The sequence below is a fragment of the Cryptomeria japonica genome, chromosome 7, assembly GCF_030272615.1.
Source record: "Cryptomeria japonica chromosome 7, Sugi_1.0, whole genome shotgun sequence".
Taxonomy (NCBI): Eukaryota; Viridiplantae; Streptophyta; class Pinopsida; order Cupressales; family Cupressaceae; genus Cryptomeria; species Cryptomeria japonica.
In genome coordinates this window covers 523,424,842-523,434,671 of record NC_081411.1, presented here as the reverse complement: position 1 = coordinate 523,434,671, position 9,830 = coordinate 523,424,842, and positions in this window count along the sequence as shown.

The window sequence follows — 9,830 nt, the reverse complement described above, 5'->3', positions numbered from 1 at the left end:
TAAACTCTAGGGGTTGGTTCTCCTTTGGGTTGGTGCCCATAAACTATAGGGGTCGGTGCTCCTTTGGGTTGGTGCCCATAAACTATAGGGGTTGGTGCTCCTTGGATTGGTGCCCTAAACGTTGTAATTAGTTTCATTGTGAGGCTGGATTGGAGCAGTAAACTCCAGCAGCGATTCTCACTGAGGTTTTTCACACATTGAGTTTTCCTCGTATATCTTGTGTCTTGTGGTTTGATTTGTGTGTGTTTCTATTTTATTTGTATCTTTAGCATTTGCATGCTTTTGGTTTAAAATTTTTGAATATCACTAATTTACCCCCCTCTCAATGATCACTTGTGTTCTTCAATTGGTATCAAAGTCCTACGTTCCCTGTTACTAAAGCTTTCTCTAGCTTGGGTAGATCTTGTATTATGATCACAATGGCTAGGAATAAATCCTCCTCTAAAGCACATATGTTTGATGGCACCAACTATGCCTTGTGGAGTAGAAGAATGGAAACCTACCTATCTTCCCTAGATTTTGATGTTTGGATGTCAATAAAGAATGATTATACCGTTCCTCAAGTTCCTCCTACCGACCTTGATGCTATAAGGGAATATGAGAACAATGCAAAACCTAAGAATGCTATCTTCAGTGGCATGTTAGATACAAAGTTTGTGAAATTCAGGCATTGCACATCAGCAAAAGCAACATGGGACAAGCTACAAAGTATATATGAAGGAGATACCAAATTGAAAGAAGCCAAACTATAAAATCTAAGAGCTCAATTTGAAAACCTAAAAATGAAGGAAGAGGATAAGATAGCTGACTATCTACAAAGAGTGGATGAGATTGTGAGTGCTATAAGAGGACTTGGAGAGGATGTCATATATGAACTTACTTTCAAGAAGGTTCTGATATCATTAACCACAAGGTATGACACAAAGGTCTCTGCCATTGAAGAAGCTAAAGATTTAAAGACATTCTCTATGGATGAACTGTTTGGCTCCCTATCAGCTTATGAGATTAATACAATTAGTGGTGAATCGTCAAAGAGAGAGGTTGCATTCAACATAACCAATAAAGGAAAAGAAGAAGCTTCTCATGAAGAATAAGATGACTTTGATGTTGTTGTAGTAAATTTTGTAAGGAATCTCAAGAAAGAATTAGGCAAATAAAAAGGTAAGCTCCCTTTCAAATGTTTCAATTGTGGTAAAATAGGACACTTTTCTTCCAAATGCTCGTATAGAGAAAAGGATGAAGATGAGAAGCAAAATATGAAGAATTTTGGCAAAGATAAGATGAAGAAATTCTACAAACCAAGGAGAAGGGATTTTAGAAGGAAGAACAGTCTTTACACATTTGAGTATGATGCCATAGATGAAGAAAGTGTCTGTGATGAGTACTGCAGTGAGGATAAAAAATAAAATCTTTTTATGGCACAAAGGGAGTTGCATGATGAACATGTTCCTGATGATGAAGGAGAGGAAGCTAAATTTGAGGTATATTTTGAAGGTGAACTTGTGAGTGCACTTGAAGAACTTTGGAAAGTGAGGAAAGAGTACAAAAAGGTTAAGTATGTTGTTGCTGAAGAACAAGATGGATTGAACAAATGTCTTGAGGAGTCTGAGCAAAACATTTCAAATCTAAGGACACAATTGGATGAATCTAAGAGAATGCATGAGGTAACCAAATCAGACTTAGAGAATAAGGAGGAGTATCAAAAGATGGAGGAAGAAATTGTGAATCTCAAAAAGGAACTTGAAAAGTGCACATATGAACTCAAGGTGAGAATAAAATATGAGTGCAACATTGTTGCATTGGATAAAATGTTGAGCAAACAAAAACACTCCAAAGACACAAAGGGTGTTAGATTTGATGTTGGTCAATGCTCTAAAGGTGATAACCCATCCAGGAAAGAAATACACTTTACCTCATCAATTGAAAATGGAAACAAACAAACTTTAAAAGTCAACAAACCCACTGAGAAGAAGACATACGCTACTGCTACAAAGAACAAACTTGTTGATCCAAATGGAAAAGCCAAGCTAGAAGATGGAGGTTTCACAAAGGTAAAGGACACAAGGAAAAATTCAAGAAGATCAAGTTATTTTGCTTCAAGGAGACCAATGAGAAACATATTGAACAATAATTGGTATGTACCCCAATTCCATGGCTACTGATATAAATGTAATACTTATGGTCATAGAATTGTTGATTGTAAGCTTATGTGTAGGTGTCCCCCTATTTATGAAAGTAGAAATCCTTTTGTAGCTCTTAGAAATAATGATATCATTTGTTATCACTATAATGGTATTGGTCACAGAAGTTATGAGTGTAGGAGATATAGTTTTTAGTCCTATGATAGTCCCTCAAATTCAACATTTAATAGGAATGTCAAATGTTATTGTTATCAAAATTTGAGTCACATAGCAAAGTATTGTAAGCATAGAATATCAAAACAAGAGAATAAAATGTCTACCTTGGAATCAAAGAAAGAATCAAATCAAAATGGGATAGCAGAAAAGAAGAAAGAGACAAAACAAGTTTTGATAGAAAAGGATAAGGACAGAAATGAGTCAAGTTTGATTGTCCAAACTACCCTACATGCAGAAAGGAAGAACTTATGGGTATTCTATAGTGGTTTCTCCAATCTCATGACTGGAGATAAAAATAAATTCACTAAACTTGAAGATTCGAATGGTGGATCAGTGAGGTTTGGAGACAATTCGTTAATAAAAATAAAAGGCAAGGGTACTCTTAACATAAATGGTAAATTAAAATCTCATGATGTATATTATGTGGAGGACTAAAACACAATTTGCTAAGTGTAATTCAAATGTGTGACAAAAGATACAAGTTGACTTTTGACTCAAAAGGATGTGAAATCAAAAAAGAGAGAAATGACAAATTAGTTGTGGAAGGAAAGAGAACTGATCGAAATGTATATAATTTAAAAGAATGCTTTGAGTCTCAATGCAAGATAGGACAAGTGGATGATAGTTGGCTTTATCATAGAAGGCTTGGTCATATAAACTTTGATAATCTTGTTAAGGTTAGCAAGAGAGGGTATGTGAGGCACATACCACAGATCATCAAGCCAACAAGCACTTTTTGTGATGAATGTCAAAGAGAAAAGAAAACTAAGGTGAGATTTAAGACTAAAGAATATTCAACTACAAGGCTACTAAAGCTTGTACATACTAATTTATGTGGTCCTACCTGTTGTTCACCAAAATTGGTTAACCCAAGTACACCTGCAATCTTTCTATGAAATGGCCAATTTCAGTCAATGGAATACTTCAGGACTTGGACAACATAATATATGACCCTAATTGATGCTCCTGCACTTTAGGTTCTGCTAGACCTAGGGGGGCACACCCTTTAATGCATTAAATACAACAAGTTATAGGCATATGACTACATCAACAATAAGCAGATAGATCATTCCACAAGCTCAACATGTTAGAAAAAAACACTACAGATTGGCTAGAGATGTATAAACAATAGATGAAACAGAGCTTGGAATGAATAGAACACAACCCCTAAACACAAAGGGAAATACATTTTCTTTAAATGTGTATAAATCTGAAAGTATCCCCAAATCCTGATGAATACTAAGAGGGGGGGGTGAATTAGTATGCCAAACATTACTGTACTTAAACACTTTACTAGACTACCAGTAAACCGGTAATACAATTTAGCAGACAAACCGGTTAGCACACATGCAAATCAAATAGAAAATAATGCATTCACCCACAGAAGCACAAACACCATAACACAAGATATTTTGACGTGGAAACCCAAATGGGAAAAACCACGGTGAGATGGAACTCACAAGTAACTATCTGCAAAATAGGAACTAGACCAGTTAAGATCATACAATGTTCTTTACCAGAACAGATCCTATTAGGAATCTCAATCTCTGTTAGGAGATAAGTCTGATTAAAATTTACCTTGCTAGAGGATTTTAGAAACACAAATGTGAACCACCTTGTTAGAGGATTTATAAAAGGCTTTTGGGTCTACCTGATTAAGGGCTTCAAACTTATCGAAGATGTGAGTAATCAACAAGTGAGTGATCTAGCAAATAGCATAGATTGCTTGGTTAGATCCTTGATAGCTCGTTCCTAATGCATTCTAGCATTACTTCAGTCTTCAACACATTCACACTCTCCTTTCTCTCACAGACCTGAACTTCTCTTCTATATTCATACTTACAAAAACTCTTTTACCACCTTAAACCCTAGCAACTACTTAAAACCATAGACATGATGTCCTTATAAAGCAATCTGATTTCATGTCGGTCCAATAGGATTACAATACAATTTCCTAGGTTCAATGCATCTAGACATATTCTATAACATGACACAAAAAGCACCATTAAAGTGTCGGCACCATCAAACAATCGGTGGATGGTAACTCATCACAAAATGTCGGTTGGTAACTCATCACAGAGTATTACCAGTTCATACAAAATACCAGTTGCCGGTTTGACAAAAATGAAGACTGGGAAATATGTGTCTTGTCACTTTGATCCTTCGTACCGCTTGAGATCCTCGAACCGCTTGGGGTCAACATACCACTTCAAACTAGTAAACACATTCTCCAAAACACTGATAGTCTAAAGACTATAATGCATCATACCGGTTGGGAACAATTGTTGGTTGAGAATAACTCATACATATAAAAGTGATCTCAATGCAAGTGTGTGTCCATCAATGACAATCACAACATAATCATCAAAAAAGCTAACAATCTCCCCCTTTGGCATTGATGGCAACACTTAGGAAAAAAAAAATTTGACCTCTGAGTGTTTTACAACAAAAATCATGCCATAAGCAAAATTACTCCCCCTAAGCATATACACTATCCCTTTTGCAAACAAAACAATGTATAACTATTTGTGTACAGAGATAGACATGAAGATATACAGAGCATACATCAAAATTTTAAGTACCAGAATACTTCTCCCCCTTTGCCAACAATGACAAAGTACAACTAAACAACCCCTGTTTCCATTTGGTATTAAAATAATAAGAGTTTATGACAATAAAGAGTAAAACTTGTCAAAAACTGATTTAAAGTCCTGCAAAAATTGTTTCATAGATTTAGGTAGCACTTCTAGAGAATTTGCAGTCTTGGCAGTAGGACCAGTTGAAGTTCCTACAAATTTCATGTCTGGTTGCTTATCTCTGCCTCTAGTCTTGCAGACTGCAGTTGAAGTCGGTGAACAGTTTGCCCATAAGCTATAAAAGAGTCATATGGCGGCTTGAAGGTGCTCATGTATAACTGCAAGTCATATTGTAGCTTTTGCTTCTGTACAAGCACATCATCACAGAAGAGATGGGGTTGGCAAATCTTACTTAGTAGTAGATTCCCCTCATCTAGAGCATCCCTTATATCTTTTTGAGCTTTTTGTAGATCGGATCGGAGCTCATTTAGCTTCTTCACCAAGGCAATGTTGAGAGCCTTTTGATGCTCTTTCTTGGCATTTGCCTCTACTACCTCTTCTAGCCTCTGCACCTGATCATCCACTACGGTGCATAGGAGCTTCAATTGTGCTAGTGATGAATCAGTATTGGGGAGGTTTGTGTTGGGTAACAAACCAGTAAGAGTGTCCACCGCAGCTTCGATCACATCTTTCTCCTTCTTCCTCCTTATCACTTCAAGGTGTTCTTTAGCAACCTTAATGCTCTGTAACAGCTCCATTTCAATTGCAGACTGGAGGTCAATAGGACTGGTGAGGTCAGTCGGTTTGGCTTGACTACTGCTTGCCTTTGGAGTCTCCATCTGAGTGCTTTTTGTCGCTTCTTCTTTCTCTTCTTCCTTCTTTTTCTTCTATGCTTATTTTTGTCACTCCTCTTCCTTTTCCTCCTCTGCTTTCTTCTTCTCTGCTTCCTTTCTCTTCTCCTCTTCCTTATCCTCCTCTGCTTTCTTCTTCTCCACTTCCTTTCTCTTCTCCTCTTCCTTATCCTCCTCTACTTTCTTCTTCTCTTCCTCTTTCCGCTTCTCCTCTTCTTTATTTTCCTCTTCCTTCTTCTTCCTCTCTTCCTCTTGTTTCTTGTTTTCCTCTTCTTTTCTCTTCTTCTCCTCTTCTTTTCTTTTACTCTCCTCTTCTTTTCTTTTATTCTCCTCATCTTTTCTTTTATCCTCTTCCTCTTTCTTCTTTTTCTCCTCTTTTCTCTTATCCTCTTCCTCTTTCTCCTTTTTCTCCTCTTTTCTCTTATCTGCTTCCTCTTTCCTCTTTTCCTCTTCTTTTCTCTTATCCTCTTCATCTGCCTATTTCTTCTTTTCAGCTTCCTGTTGCTTCTTTTCTTCTTTTGCCTTCTTTTCCTATCTTATTCCTTCTGATGGTGCATCCTGAGTAACATTTTCACCATCTAAGGTGTCTACATCAATGGGGTCCATTTGTTCTGTGACCGGTCTTCTTCACTATCATACACTACATCTGGTTCGCCAGTTTTTGGTTCTCGCTCAGCTTTTTTGTTGGCTTCAGCCACTTGATGCATCTTAAGAGCTTCTTGAGCATGAGTATCTGTATCCTTGATCACTTCTTGATCCTTTCCTTCCAGTAACAGGAGTCTTCTTCTTCTCATGAAGAAGAGGCCTTTGTATTTATTCATAACTTCGAAAAGTTCTGAATTAGATACATCAGGAAAATGTTGAGCAAATATTTTCTCCCTCATTTCCTATTCCTTTTCTATGGTAATGCACCATTTATTGTCTAAAGAATTATACAAAGAATTCGGTGTCTCAGATCTAATTTCTAAAGGTGATCGGTAGTTAACACACAAATACTTAATGATTTCCTGCTCAACTGCTTCCTTTTCATCATCATTGAAATCATCAAAATAATCAATTAAATCATTCAGCACTTTTCTCCTAATGTTCTTTATAGTTCTTTGACAATGTGTCAAAGGTTTGTAAGAAGAAATGTCAATATTTACCGGTGCAGATGATGTCGATTCATTCTTTGTCTTTTTCTTTGTTTGCCTAGTCTTTTTCTTAGGTGGTTCTTCTGAGCCGGGTGTATTGGTTTTTGTCTTCCGCTTCCTCTTGAAGACTTTTGCAGGTGTCGCTTCCAGTTTCTTCTTAACTAGTGACCGCTTGGTCACTTTGGGACTGGGTGCAGTAACCGGTGCCGATGCTGAAGGCACTACCTTTCCTTTCTTTTCAGAGGGTTCTACAACCGGTGCAACCCTTTCCAAATAGATGTCGGTTCTCTTTGCCTTAGGATCAAGGGGTGAGGCGATTAGGGTAGAAGCATACCCATCTAGCATATCATTCATTACCTCATATCCCATAGGCTCTACTTCTTCCTGCCTAGGCTCAATGGCCTCCATTAAGAATTCATCCACTTTGATGGTGAAGCAGATGTCTTCCTCATACTTTTTGACTAAATCGTTGGATATTCTTATCCTTTGACTCATCTTGTGTCTGAACTCATCAAAGTATTTTTTTAGTGCTTCCAGATAGTCGGTTCCAACTGCTTGTAGGCTCTCCTTGATTTGTTTTGTTACCGGTTGGTCGGCAAACCACTAAATATCACCTACTCTTGGAAAGTAGCCTTGAAAGTAAAAGAACAACCCAACCAGTAGTTGTTCAAACTTGAATCTCGGTGCATTATCCTGTTTGATTGACTTAAGATTCAACATAAGTTGTCTTTGCATACAAGTGCATAGATCAAACGATGCATCCTCCTTGATCATCCTGTAAGCAGCATTTACCACTACAGTAGAGACGAAATTAATTCTGCTAGTAGAGAATGCCCGGTAACCTATCACCATGCAGGCATACTTGACCAGATCATCCTTGATTGAGTTGACGGTCATGCCACATGATTCACTCACTGAACCGATGAGCTTGGACATTTCAATCTTGCTAACCTTCCTTAGGGCTGACACTTCCCATGTATTGCAGAAACCAGTGACGGTATGAATCACTTCCGGTGTGATATCATGCGTCCGCTCTAGGTACATCTTGTCACCATGTACCCTGCTTAGAATAATGTGAATATGATCATCCAAAAATTCTTCAAGAAAGTAAACCGCATTTTGAAGTTTCTTCTTTTCCAGAATGCTGAATTCCGGTTTAATCTTCTTATCCTTTCCACAGAATAAGCTCAGCTAGGAATGGATCACAAGAGACCCTAGGTCTTCGATTTTGCAATCTATGTAATCAAAAATCCCTTCTTCTACTATAACACCAGCCCATACTTGAGACAAGGCATTATATTTTGACTTTCATTGTATGAAGCTCATAGAATCAACAGTTGCACTAGAACTATCATGAGATGCGGAAGCCATGATAAACAAAGAATTATGAGAAATACCTTCGCAAATTGAAATTTAGGGCTTTGCAATTTGAACTTCGCTTCACACTCCTTCGGTTGCAGAGATACTACTTTGCGTTCTTCACTCCTTCAACAGATGATAGCTTCAGATTCTTCTCCAGATTTTTGATAAACTCTTTGATTCGTAGTGTAAATCGCTTTCCTTCACTCTGCACTTGAAAAACTTCTTCGCTCGAAAAATGATAAGTGAGAAATGATTTTAAAATTCTTTTTAAACAGGTTCTCTACATACCATAATAAATGCTCCAATATTAGGGCGTAAACCCTAATTTGCCTTTTACCATTTCTGGTCTTCTACCAATTGATAGGTATCTCATACCGGTTAAGGTCTTTTACCAGTGTAAACTGGGGGTTCGAAGTATTTCACCATTTTCTCCCCCTAAGATTTTTTGATGCTTAGTTTGCCGGTTCCATGATTTCCACACTAGGTGCAGAAATCAGTTCATCTTGCAACACCGCTGGTTTCTTTTTCCAAGTTTTGTTCATATCCGCTTGAATAGTTTCAATATCAATCTTTCCTTCTGGAGTGACCGTATGTCATCCGATATGTTCTTTCTTGTTCTGTAGAATCTGGCAATGTGACCCAGTTTGTTGCAATGATAGTAGAGCATTCCAGGTGCTCTCCAAGGTCCATTATTCATGTTACCATTCTTCCTCTTGCATGTTGCAGCAATGTGACCATGACAATGATAGATCAAACAGTTTTCTCTCCATCTAATTGCCGCTTGATAGCCACCACTTCCTGACTAATGATTATAGGTATTAAACCAGTTGGGGTTTTGGTTCACAAAATATTCTGGACCAACTCCTTGAGTCCTCTGAGGATATCTTCCAGTGTTGTTCATAATAGACCTGCATTCAGATGCTCTATGCCCAAACTTGTTGCATGCATAACAATTACCATTGAACTTGTTGGATCTAGGTACATTGTTTATAAAGTAAGGAAAATTATTATAGGCTTTTCTCCTACATACATTGGCAGTATGTCCTTCTTTAAGACAGTTAAAGCAAACAGGTTTGAATACCTTTACCTTTGAATGTCGGTTGCTTCTTTGATGCTTCAACATTTACACCTGAGGTCTCACCTTCCTCTTGACCAGAGAAACCAAGTCCATTGGTATTCTTTATCGGTTTAGTTGATTCAAGCTTTTGCTCTAGCTTAATAGTACTCTTGTTGAACTTAGCAAGTATTTCCATTGACTCAGAGAGTTCTTTGGAAATAGTAGCATTTGTCTCCATCAAGTTTGCATTCTCAGAGATGCCTGTGTTTAGTTCTCCTTGCATGTCTTCCTTTTCCACTTTGCTCGCATGGAGTTGAGCAGTTAGGGCACTGATCTCTTGCTTCATCTTGGAGATTTCATGATCTTCGTCTTTTACCAGATCTTTAGCTTTCCTTCAGTTCTCAAGTTCTTGGCACATTCTAATAGTCAGTCCTTCCAACTCCTTTCTTAGGTTGGAATTGGATTCATTCAGCTTTTCTACTTCTTGAATCAGG